This window comes from Xenopus laevis, chromosome 1L (assembly GCF_017654675.1).
Source record: "Xenopus laevis strain J_2021 chromosome 1L, Xenopus_laevis_v10.1, whole genome shotgun sequence".
Taxonomy (NCBI): domain Eukaryota; kingdom Metazoa; phylum Chordata; class Amphibia; order Anura; family Pipidae; genus Xenopus; species Xenopus laevis.
The window spans coordinates 132,946,028-132,959,358 of NC_054371.1; the positions used below are offsets into that span (position 1 = coordinate 132,946,028).

Genomic DNA, 13,331 nt, shown 5'->3' on the forward strand with positions numbered 1-13,331 from the left:
AGCCCGGGTGCTGGTAAATAAGGTAAATAAAGTAACATAGTACTGCACTCAACGGGAATACTTGTGAAAAAAATCAAAATTTAATGAAAAAATCAGACGTTTCGAACACCAACTGTGCTCTTTTCGTTACCCTTGAGAAAGAGCACAGTTGGTGTCCGAAACGTCGGATTTTTTTCTAATAAATCTTGATTTTTTTCACAAGTATTTCTGTTGAGTGAGGTACTATGTTACGTTATATATACATATGTATATTTATATATGTGTGTGTGTGCATATTAGGGATGCACTGAATACAGGATTCGGTTCGGGATTTCGGCCTTTTTCAGCAGGATTCAGATTCGGCCGAACCAAACTCCAATCCTAATTTGCATATGCAAATTAGGGACAGGAGGGAAATCTCATGACTTTTTGTCACAAAATAAGGCAGTAAATTTTTTTCCCCCTTCCCACCCCTAATTTGCATATGCAAATTCGGATTCGGTTCGGTATTCGGTCGAATCTTTCGCAAAGGATTCAGTGGTTCAGCCGAATCCAAAATACTGGATTCGGTGCAACCTAGTGCATATATACTGTATACACAAACACACAACTAGGGATGATTTACTGATGGCTGGTCAGGGAGCAAAGTGCAAAAATAAACAAGCCAGTCCTGTGTATTTTTAGCAGTGATGTATTCATGAAGTGTGTGAGGGGGAGCAAGTAAGGATCCCTTTTCCTACCCCTACCTGTCACCTTACTACTGCATGATTCAGGCATGTTACAGAACTCTTCTATCTAATTAAAATTTAGGGGCTACCAATTATAAAGGTATGTTTGCAAGATAGCATTGATAGCTTGGTCACCTGAAGCACCACATTCACCTGTGTTGCTATAGTACCTGGCATAAATACACACTCTTGGGCTTGCTTGTGTTATGTTAATATACTTCATTCAGATTTGCACTAAATATATTGCTGTTAACATTGGCCAAAAAGTTCTATCTTGGTCTGACCATGCTGCTTTTGTGTGGTTTTTGCAAATTCCAGGCATGCTTAAGCATAATTCTTTTTAAAGGATTGCTTCTTTTGTGCTATTTTACATGCCCTATTGTTATACAGAGCTCTTGATAAATGGGTGGACCATACTTACAAAGAAGTGAGGTGGGGGTAGCATGGTACTGTTGTGCTGCAGCCAGGGTCATATATAATATATCATTTGTTTGATTAGGTTTGTGGTGCCCCAGTCCAAACCTGAAGAGAATTATATCATATACAAGGGTTCATTATCGAACTAACCAGAATAGCATGGAGAAATCAGCCTAGAGAAATAGGTCAGAATCATTCCCAAATATTGAACAAAGCTGGTACAGTGAAACCGCGATTTTAAGTAAACTGACCCTGACCCTGACCCTGACTCACCGTCCTGTAATTGCCAGGTTCTCTCTGTATGCTGCAATCTCTATGACACTACGCAGCAGCTAGCAATGGGTGCAATATACAGTAGCACCAACCGGAAACAGCGACACATGTGATAAGGTTCCTACAGGCACTAGATCAGCCACTCCCCTCCTGCAGCCCCTGGAAGCACGAATACAGTTTGTCTAGTGAATATGTAGCGGTGTTACACAACAACCTCTAGCCATCTCCAGCCAGTCTAAAGCTGCTGTCACTTCTCTATATAATACACGGGAGGCTGTCGATTTGTAACATCAGCGTGTTAAGGTAAAAGTGTGCTCATTCAGATACCTTCACTGCTCCACTATGGCATCTCCAATCCCATAAGTGTTAGGATCACTGGGTGCCCACTGCTTGGGTGTCCATTGGAATGATTACATAGGTGGGACTTTTTTGAACAAACTGAACACAGTCGGGATCAGGGGTGTCTGTTCTGCTGAATATGTCCTAAAATGCATTTCTCAAACTAGGCTTATACTCGAGTCAAAACGTTTCCCAGTTTTTGTAGGTAAAATTAGGTACCTTGGCTTATACTCGGGTTGGTTTATACTCGAGTATATACGGTAGTCTGCCGATTATACAGTCCTGCACCAATCACTTATTGCCTTAGGTTGTGTATGTGACTGACAGAGAGCCTTGCACATGCCCCCTATAATGTAAAATTAATGCTGCAATGCTTAAACCCTTTATATTAACAGTAAATATTGTATTTCAAAGTAAAACAGACTCCTGTGATTATATCCTTTCAGTACTTGAAGAAAAAGTTGCTTAAACAAATTCCCCTGATTTTATATGTTCCCAGATTTTATATATTTTCTTCCTGGTTCCCTGAACAACGTAAAATGGGGGTTCTGAAGATCTGAAGCCCTAATTGCAGCAAAAGGTGGTTCTAACAAATACTGACGAAGAGGAGAAAATACTTATGCAATATACTGTACAGATGTCTACTTTTTGGTTTAATTAACTTTTGTGTCACAATAAAACATATTTTGTATGCATGTGTGGAAACAGAATGGTAAAAATCCCAATTAAATCCATTTTAATTCCAGGTTGTAATTCAGAAAGATAAGTCCAAAGCCGTGAACATTTATAACACACACCATAAGATGCTGATCCTTTCCATACAACAGTACAGCATCAAAGACTATGATTTGTACAACTATCTGCTTGATCAAAACAACAGATGTTTGATCTAAAATCATTTTATTTGATTTTGCTTTAACTGTGTTTCTTACAGAAACTAAAAAAACTAATTTGAATCAGATGGAAATAATATACAACATGGGTTTTATTTCCAAAGTGTATAGCCGGTTGCAAAATGCAAAAAATGGACCCTCAAGTTCTTTTTCACATTTGCACTATGCTTTGCACCAGAAGCGCAGGCTTTTGCTCTCCAGAATGGAGCACAAAAATCTGTGCTCCCCCTCTCCCCATGAATACAGCACTGTCAGCATTCTGTAGCACTGTATTCTTGAGAGAATAGTGCAATGGTATAAAGAATGGTATAAAGGAGCGAAGCCTTGATTACACCACTCGGTTTTCCCAGTGTTTGTGAGCATATAAAGATTAGGCTATGAACTTTGTTTGGTGGTTAATCACTAAGGAAAAGGGGCACTTAAATATGCATATTAGCCAGAATTTACTGTAACAGCCATATAATTATAGGGTAATAGACCTAAAGCTGGCCATAGATGTTGAGATTTTTAAAAGATCAGATCCTGAGACCACGATCTTCTCAGAACGATCGTACGAATTTACCATCAACTAAAAAGACCAATTTGCCAGGATAACAAAGGGGAGCTGCCTGCTTGGCCCTGCAAACATAGATAGATTGCACTGGGACCGACAAAGATTTTTTGACCTGGCCGATCAATTTCCTGACAGATGTCGGCAGAATCCCACTAACCGCACGATAATTTAGAAGGATTGGTCGGGCTTCACTAAAATGGGTCGTTCGGGGACCTTAAAAAGTGAACATGCGGACCAATTTAGAAGCCTTTTTCTGAAGAGGGGTTTATTTCCTACTATACTAGATTAAAAAAAATATCCTTCAAACTCAAAACCTTTGCTAGGTGTTGACGAGTGATTTGTTATGGTTAAGTAATGAAGAATGCTGCAAAAACCTTTTTATTTATAAAGTCACAATTTTGAAGGTCCCATCTGCTATCTCCTTCTGTTATAGCATAATTAAACCAACAAAAAAAAAGAAAACAACAACAACCACTGCATGCGTCCATGGAAGATGGTCTTTTCAGACCTATTAAATCTGTATTGATAAGGCTCAGCCTCATCACTTCTTAGAAACAGAAGTTATACACAGGTTGTTTATTACAAAATATGGAACGGTGTAGAAAAACACTTTTAGAAAGAATATTTAGTGAGTAAATACTATCCCTTGTAACTTCACTACCCAGAATTATGAACCAACAAGGCCATTTCCACTCCTACCTGAATTTTTAAAACAGTAGCTTCATTATGCCCTCTTAATACTGGCCACCATTTCTTTCTTACCTAATCAAATTTTACCACTGAATAAATTTTTTTCTGAAATTGCATTGTAAAAAAAAAAATGTTGCCTTTCAATGATTGAAAAATAATTCAATTAAGGAATACCAAAGCTCATACGAAAACATGTTTTTTTTGATTCTACTTCACAATCTTGGCATAGGGCTGTTGGCAACTATGCTATAAGACAAGTCGAAATAACCAAACTTATGTGCTTTAGTTGCATCTAGAAATACCAATAGACAACACATTATATAGACCTTTGAAACACAGTGCTACACACATGTGCCATGTGAACCAGAAAATGTTCTCTATTCATAGACTAAGGGGGTCATTTACTAACATAGAATTGCGATTTGTTTTCCCTCGAATCATGCAAAAATTTGTGGTTTTCCTATATTTGTAAAAAGCTCTAAAAATTTGAGATTTATTAAGTGAAAATATCACAAAAGCCTTTAATGGCAAACTTCAACAAGTAAAAGATGCCGAGGTGCTGTAGAAGTCAATGGTAGATGTGCTGATCTTATAAGTCCATTTTTTATCCAATTAGTGGTTTTCAGAATGTTTATTGCTACAAATTGCCAGTAATTTTTAGAGGTATTCATATTTCATTTTTTTTCAGTTGTACATTTTTTAATCTGAACTTTTGATAAATTCAATGTGGCAGATTTATTAAAGGGGCGAAGTGGCCGTCGCTAGCGATAATTCGCCAGAAATCTCATCCGCAGGGACATCGGCAATTTACTAACAGGCGTAGATGACAATTCGCTAGTGAAAGAGACGGTCACTAGCGCAGTTTTGCACCCTATCACCCGGCGATATTACTGTGCGAACAGTCAATACTCCACAAAATCACTAAAGAGAGAATTTAACAAAATGTTACCTCTTTCGTCAGAGTTTCCTTCACCACCTTAGACCAAGTGAACTGATAAGATGAAGCTACATCATCCTCAATTTCATGTCAGTGACATCATATCCTGTATGCCGAAAAGTCCTAAAAGTTGTAAAAGATTTTTTTTTCCAACCATTTGAGGGGCATGCCACATTTGTTTTAGGGTGGGTTTGTGTCTAGGGCATTAGAGGATCTCTATTGTCTTTCCTCACAAGGAAACTTCGAGCGACTTTGGAAAACAAAGCGATCTGAGTGCTATCCCGCCGGCAATTTACATTCTAGCCTGCGGGAAGGTAGTTTGGGGCAGATTAATTGCCCCGAGGAAGAGGAGATTTGTCGCCGGGCAACTAATCTCCCTGAATCTGAGTGTGTGTCTCTGCCCTAATTGTGCCATTGTTCACAACACTAAACATTCTTACTTTCTTGCTAATGAATTGGAAAGCATATTATATGATGGTAAATCGGTGGTTAATGAGTGAATGGAAGCATATGCACTTGTAAGACAGGGGTGTGGCTCATTGCTTTTATTAGAACTCGGTGATAATATTCTGCAGAACAGATCTAGTGCAGTCAGTGAATATTAACATATCTCCTCAGGTTATTATTTAACACTTAAGCAGGAGCTTGAGAAACACAATTAATCCACAAGATACTTAAGGATGAACTTCACATTTTTTAAAGATTGTATAATTAACAGTTGGGGGTGCTTAAGCTTTTAGCACAGCACTTTACTCAGCAATGTTTTTTTTATTTGCTTAGTTGCTTAAAACACATATGCAAATCACATTTGCATTTCAGAAAGTTAAAACATGCATGGGTTATTTTATCCAGAGACCTGACGTAAAGAAAGTTCTGATCTATGGGAAGGCTACCTCACATAGGGGCATATTTAATAAGGGTGAAAAAGAAAATTGGAAGTAGCTTCACCAAAAATGAAGATTCCCCTCAACATCGCCAATTTACTAAAAGGAGAACACCATTAACTTTGCAGTGGTGAAAATTCTCTTTGCAATGATGTAAATTCAACTCTCTTTTCCAGTTGAACTTTCTCCAGTGAAAATTCTCCAATTCACAAAAAGAACACAAGAACATATTTTCGCCAAGAAATATTTCTCTAGGTTCAGGCTGACGAAATACTATTATAAAGATTGAGCAGCAACTTTTAAATCTCATTATAAGCATTGCCCTTTTCATGCTAATTTTCTCCATGGAGAAAATTCCCCACATTTCCCTTGAAAAAGCGTATTTTTTTACGATTTTAAGTAAATATGAGATTTGTTGTGAAATTGAGGTGAACTTTGTTGAAGTTAGATGAAGAGAACATTTTAAAGGAAAAGGAAAGTTTAATTCACTGGGGGTTTTCAAATGGTAGGAAACCCCATTGATTGCAATCAACTGATACCCAAACCCAGGGTACTGTAGAGGGAGCATCATGAATTGATTCTCATGTTCCACTTCTTTCATCATTGTTCCACTTTTTTCTCTACTGCACATGCACACCCACACAATGAAGGAAGAAGCAGGAAGGGATATGCCCTTTGGTGCTCATTGAAATGTATCCCTGGCCAGAGGTGTATTATGCTATCAGGAGCACTGGTGCCGGGGGTTATCAGCGATTACAATTACTGGGGGTGCCTCAAATTTGCACACCCCAGATATTGACACTTTCTTCTCCTTTAAGCCAATAAATCTATTTTTTAATGTATTTATTTGTTTTCACTGAATAATGGAATGGTACCTTGTAATTGATCATAATTCAGTTGTCCAAATAATACTACTTGGCCCAGTGAGATGCCTGTTTGCAACCTTGCCCCCCATATCACAATACTTCCCAATCAGTAACTTGTTACTTCACTAACACACCTGGTCCCACTCAATGCCTATAGTTTTTCATTCTCCCCATGCATGTAGATTGCTACTCTGAATTGTGCCACCCCCCAAAAAAAAAAAAACATTGCGCTCTAGGTATACACCTCTGTTGCCTGCCAATAGGTCAGGCCCTGTATAGTGATCCAAATTACAAAAAAAAAAACCTTATCTAGAAAACCTTATGTCCCAAGCATTCTGGATAATAATTGCTTTACCTGTCATATCATATTCTAGATTTCATTTTGTAGAAACTCTATTTTTAATTATCACCTACAACTTAATATAGGTTAATGACAGTGTTGGTGAGAAATAAAATTGTAGTGGATCAGGAGCCTAAGCTTAAATTGTCCTTGAATTGTTACTGTACTAGACAAGAGATTCTGATGCAGACAAAGTAAATACGGTAATAGAAGTGCAAGAAAGAAGGTGGATCATAGGGCATAGGGCTTCGGATGGAAAAATAAAATAAAAGTGAAGGCAGATAAGGGTGAAAATTAGGAAGCTGAATGATGGGCAAGTACAGAAGAAGAAGGCCAATGATGGATAAGAAATAACATGAAGGCAGACCAGAAGAAAAAATAGAAGACTAAATCATGTGATGGACAAAGTATCGCTGAAATCAATGTGAAATGAAGGAAAGTGGACCTAGTAGATACTGAAGGATAAGATGTGAGTTCAAGGAAAGGGATTCAAGAAGCGAGAATTGACAATTTGGGAATTAGACTGATAATTGAATAATGCTGGTAGGCAGGCCCGGACTGGCAATCTGTGGGTTCTGGCAAATGCCAGAGGGGCTGCTGTACGGCTCCATAGAAAGTTACCTTATAGTGGGCTGGTAGGGGTCTGTTTGGGCCTCTGTGTACTTGGAATTACAGGGCCTATATTAACTCCCAGTCCAGGCCTGCTGGTAGGCAGAGATAAGGACAGTCAGACAATATTGGAATGGACAAGTTGAAAAAGTTATAGTGGATAACATTGTATTGTAGAGATTTTGTATTGTAGAAGTATTCTGATGATTGAATACAAACACTTATGTTTTGCAGACAACATAAATCAACTACAGTCTAAAAGATAAAGCACACCCCTTTCCAGAGATATTTACACATTCATGTATTACCGGACTGCTAATGGACAATGTGTTGGGATTATAACCCAAATTAAAAAAAAAAAAAAGACACCGTGATGCCCCTTCAAAGGGCAATTACAGGTTTATTTGCCAACAAGGAGCAATCTGACCAATGAGCCTGTGGGTGATTCTGTCAAATCAGTGAAAACTAGATATTATGCATGCAACATAATTCTATAACTGAATAGATGACCAGCAGCTGATTGGTTGTAAAATTATCCAGTGTATTACTAGTGTTACATTAGAAAGTCTGCTGATTTTGTCATCTCAGACCACAATTATAAATTAGAACTTGACCATCGAGGGAAAAAACTATTGCCCAAAAGGGCAAGTTTTAGCAAAACAGGGTGGGTTGGTGAAATAAATTGAGAATATGGATTGGTGAAAAATATAATAAGGAGAGGTAGAGTTACAATTGATATGTATACTGATTGGGAGATAGAGAAAAGAAATGATGTCGGGTAAGAAGAGGGACTTTTTTTGCCTTGCCTTTTAATTTTATACAGGTATGGGTTATCAAGAATGCTTGGGACCTGGGGTTTTCCTGATAATGGATCTTCCCATAATTAGTGTCTTCGTGCCTTAAGTCTAATAGAAATTCATTTAAACATTAAATAAACCCAATAGGCTGGTTCTGCTTCCAATAAGGATTAATTATATCTTAGTTGGGATCAAGTACAAGGTACTGTTTTATTATTACAGAGAAAAAGGAAATCATTTTCAAAAATTTGGATTATTTGGATAAAATGGAGTCTATGGGAGACAGCCATTCCGTAATACGGAGCTTTCTGGATATCGGGTTTCCGGATAAGTGATCCTGTACCTGCACTATGAATGTCTTTGCCTAATTATGGATATGGTTGGATTTTGTCTTCCTACGCTCATTCTTCATTTCTGACATTTGTCAGCAGCAAACAACATTGCACCAAAATAGGTGCAATTGCACTCACTCTTCAATGTGAATTAGACACAAGTTTACTGAAAGTCTGGTAGGTGTGGTGCCGAGCACAACTATAAGGAAGTACAAGGAGCTCAAATTAAAAGTGTTTTAAGATACTGGCTATGGGGCCACAACTGTAATGCGGAATGTAAATGACCCCTAAGAAATATAACTGGATACATTAGCATTAAATTACATTCTAGTTATATTAAAATGTTTCTAAAATTAATGTATGCTAGGAAATCAGTAGAAACATTGGAAGCCTTGCGTAGAGGATCATTTTAGAATACTTTCTTATGAAGTGAATATTTGCTACTGTTGAAAAACTGCTAGTAAGAAACTGTATTTGGGATAGCCAAACCTCAATAAGCCTTATTTATGAAAGCAGGTGCAATGTACAAAGCAAGAAAAAACTAGTGAAAATCATAGTTTTCACCCATACAGAATGCAAATTGGAAAAGAGTAGGCTTTGGTAATTCCCAAGAGAGTCAATGTGCAAGATGTCGTCACTTCTGGTGCACAATTAAGAGCGTTTATGTGCAATTGCGTATGTGTGTGTAGGCAAAAGCACCGGAAGTAAAATATACTCAAGGCAAATCTTCCATGCTCCCTTTCAACCCTGCACCTGTTCTGTGCACTTGCAAGCCATTTATAAAACAAGGCTAAACAGGGTTTTGTCGCTATTCGCAAAACATAAGGAATGTGTATGGGTGCAAAATACTCAATAGAGAATAACGTGTGCACAAATTTGCATCTGATTTAGTGTTCTGCACTTGTAAATGAGCATACATCTACAGAACAAACGTACAAATACATAATAATGCTTAAGCTCGGCTGGAGGAGAATTCTGGGAACTGTAGTTCATGGGTAGTTGGGGTGGAATTGAATGCCTTTACCTTAAACAGAATAAGAAACATTACTTGGACAAGAATGAGTACTATGAGCCTCATATACTAATTATTAATAAAACATTATTTACTTATTATAAGCCTAACTAATCTGCCAAGCCTTAATTGATATGGTAAACATGCATTTTTATAACAAAAATTTAATAAAATGTAGTTAAGACTACTGTGTATCTGTATCAATCTGATTCCTGTAACACCAACACATAGCATATAAGGATGGCGTTTTCTCTAGTATCACCTAAAGACGGATATTACATCTTTGTCTCTGGATAGGAACCACTGTGATTTTTATTTCAACAAATTCTGCTCTCCTATCATACTGTAACATTAAACAATGTGTATTATTAAACAGCATCACTCTCAGTGCTGTACACAGAATCTTTCAAGAAGACCCACAGAGCTTACAATTGATTTTTGGTGATCGAGGCACCACCTAAGGTCTGGATTTTTTTGCATTGAAAACATGAATTAGTAGACTAAATGTAACTCTTATTAGTGCAAGGTGATTTATTTGAAGTGACTGAATAAGGCCTTCTGTGGGAACATGTCCAACAAGAACATAAATGAAAAGTGCATTCACAGAGCAGTGCTACATCATTTATTATGCTATCATGCCAGCATATTTCATTAAAAGCCCTTTTCCCATTTCCATCAGCACTGTCTCTAAAACCTTGCTCATTATACACTTGTGCAGGCAAGTTACAGATCTATATAAGCATCTCTCTAAGCAAGGTAGCCTGCTTTCAGTCCTTAGCCCTCTCCTTTTAACTCCTTTCACACCAATTGCCAATAGTCCCTCTGCCAGCTTTCCGAATGTATGTGCAGACACAGCTAAATATTACAATGCCTAAGATTTAAATGACTGCAATACACACCAGATCTCAAAGTAAAACCACATGTGGCACTCTAAAAAAGGGCAGCCTGAATACAAATGTATAAAATCAAACAAAACTAAAATATATATATATCAGCCCAGCAGCCTCCCTCCTTCGGTGCTTTATTCCCTTAGTTCCATTTAGCAGCGTCTGCAGGAAAGATAAAGAGGCAGCCTGGCAGGTACAGTACCATCTCCCCTAAATAAAGAGACAGCCTGGCAGGTGCAGTACCATCTCCCCTAAATAAAGAGACAGCCTGGCAGGTGCAGTACCATCTCCCCTAAATAAAGAGACAGTCTGACAGGTACAGTACCATCTCCCCTAAAGAGACAGCCTGGCAGCAGCAATACCATCTCCCTAAATAAAGTGCACGCCTGGCAGGTACAGAACAGTTTGATACAGTACCATTTGCCCTAAAATAAACAGACATCCTGGCAGGGACAGTACAATCTGCCCCAAATAAAGTGACAGTGTGACATGCACAAACAGTACCATCTCCCCTAAATAAGGAGACAACCTGACCGGTAAAATAGTACCATAGTACCTACAATAGTACAGTACCTACAATACAATCTCCCCTAAATAGAGAGCCTGGCAGGTACAGTCTCATCTCCCCTAAACAGAGAGACAGCCTGGAAGGTAAAAGCAGTGCCATCTAGCTTACACAAAGAGACAGCATGGCAGGTACCTACAGTACCATCTCACTAAAAAGACAGCCTGGCAGGTGCAGTACCATCTCCCTAAATAAAGAGACAGCCTGGCAGGTGCAGTACTATCTCCCTAAATAAAGAGACAGCCTGGCAGGTACAGAACCATCTCCCTAAGTAAAGAGACAGCCTGGCAGGTACAGAACCATCTTCTTAAATATAGAGACAGCCTGGCAGGTGCAGTACCACCTTTCTAAATAAAGAGACAGTCTGGCAGGTGCAGTACCATCTCCCTAAATAAAGATATAGCCTGACAGGTGCAGTACTGTCTCCCTAAATAAAGAGACAGCTTGGCAGGTGCAGTACCATCTTACTAAATAAAGAGACAGCCTGACAGGTGCAGTACTGTCTCCCTAAACAAAGAGACAGCTTGGCAGGTACAGAACCATTTTTCTAAAAAAAAGAGACAGCCTGCGTGGTACAGTGGCATCTCCACTAAATTAACAGACACCCTGCCAGGTACAAAATCATCTCCCCCAAATAAAGAGACAGCCTGAGAGGTATTTCAGTCCTATCTCCCCCTAAATAAAGAGACAGCCTGGCAGCAGGTACAGCACTGCCCCATAAACGCGCAAGCGGGCACAGAATCATGAAATCCCTTACCAATAATTGATCTGTCCCTGGCAGGGCTCGGCGTGTTCATGTTGCTCCGTGCAAAGCGGTCAGTGACTGTCTGTGTCCATGTGAAGCAGCAGGGGAAGAAGAAGAACACGACACACACATTTCCTTTGCTGTTCATTTAACCTCGCGCATACAGCAGCCCTTTCATGATGAGAGCTGAGAGCAGTTTAAGGTTCCCGTGCAGTTGGTGCCGCTGCAAGGCCACAGCACATTGATGAGGAGGAGCAGCACTGATGGATCGCTCCGCATGTCTCGGTATAGGAACCTAATAAACTCCTGAGCTAAAGTAAACCGCCGGTGCCAAGCAGCACGAGTGCTCTTAGTAACACTAGTTGTTACCCTCTAGGGTCCGTGGGGAGGTTAGGGGTGTATTCAGGTGGTCCTTCTTTATCTTGATGGGCTCTGCCTTATCCTTTAATTAATCCCTGGAGAGGCAGCCGGGGAGCTGCTCTGATTACAAAGTAATGGCTCCATCAGGCGCAATTACATTCCGAGCAAAAAGACTATAGTTTGCATGAAAACTCTCTCAGTAAACAATTCCTAGTCCTCTGGGCTCCGCGGGGGGCGCTCTCTTAATTAACCCTTAGAGGACTAGCCTGGGAGCTTCCCCCTCACCAGCCCCGCCGCCGCTTCCCCTCTCTCTCTCTCTCTCTGTCCCTGTGTTTCATAACCGCACTAAATGGATGTGGTGCCGCCGGGCGGGAGAAGGCAGTGCTCGCAAATTCATTCAATCCCCCTTTTCTCTGGTGTTTTATCACATTCTGCCTATTGAAGCTCTTTTCTTTTCCATTAGCTTTGCCAGACGACTAGGTTTGTATTTCTCTCATGTAAATCTAGAGCATGGGTATAATATGCCTCCACACCCAGATAATATGAGGAGAGCACTTGGGTTATTTCCACTCATCACAGACTAGATTATATATAGTGAATAAAGTACCCCCTCTTGTAAAATATAAGGATATTATAAGTTACCGAGGAGTTTCATGACCATATAAAAGCACGAGGCCGAAGGCTGAGTGTTTTTATACAGGTCATGGAACTCTGAGGTAACTTCTAATATCCTCATATTTTACAACTGGAGGTACTTTATTTATTATAATACACACGTTTCAGTGAGTCATGTGACAGAAATGACATCAGAACTCACCGTTTATAACTGATGACATCAGAACTCACCGTTTATAAGGATATAATTTACAGGATATTCATGGCTTTTGTGTATTACATAGCTTTATATGTAATAACCCATTAGAGGGTCCAATCTTCATTAACGGGGTGGTTCGCCTTTAAAGTAACTTTTATTATGTTATACAAAGGCCAATTCGAAGCAACTTTTCAATCGGTTTTCATTATTTCTTTTTTATAGTTTTATAGTTATTTGTTTTTTTCTTCTGACTCTTTGCAGCTTTCAAATAGGATGTCGCTGACTCCCTTCGGAAAAACAAATGCTCTGTA

The 13,331-nt window shown here is 39.2% G+C and overlaps 1 protein-coding gene across 2 annotated transcripts in view; it reads right to left on the bottom strand.

The window, feature by feature from the left end:
- Positions 1-12,523, bottom strand: part of lingo2.L (leucine rich repeat and Ig domain containing 2 L homeolog) — a 129,920-nt gene extending 117,397 nt beyond the window's left edge. For both annotated transcript variants that reach the window (XM_041563836.1, XM_018257742.2), the window contains exon 1: positions 11,859-12,523. The gene's annotated coding sequence lies outside the window, so the exon portion shown is untranslated. The remainder of the gene's footprint in view (positions 1-11,858) is intronic.
- Between the last annotated feature and the right edge of the window lie 808 nt (positions 12,524-13,331).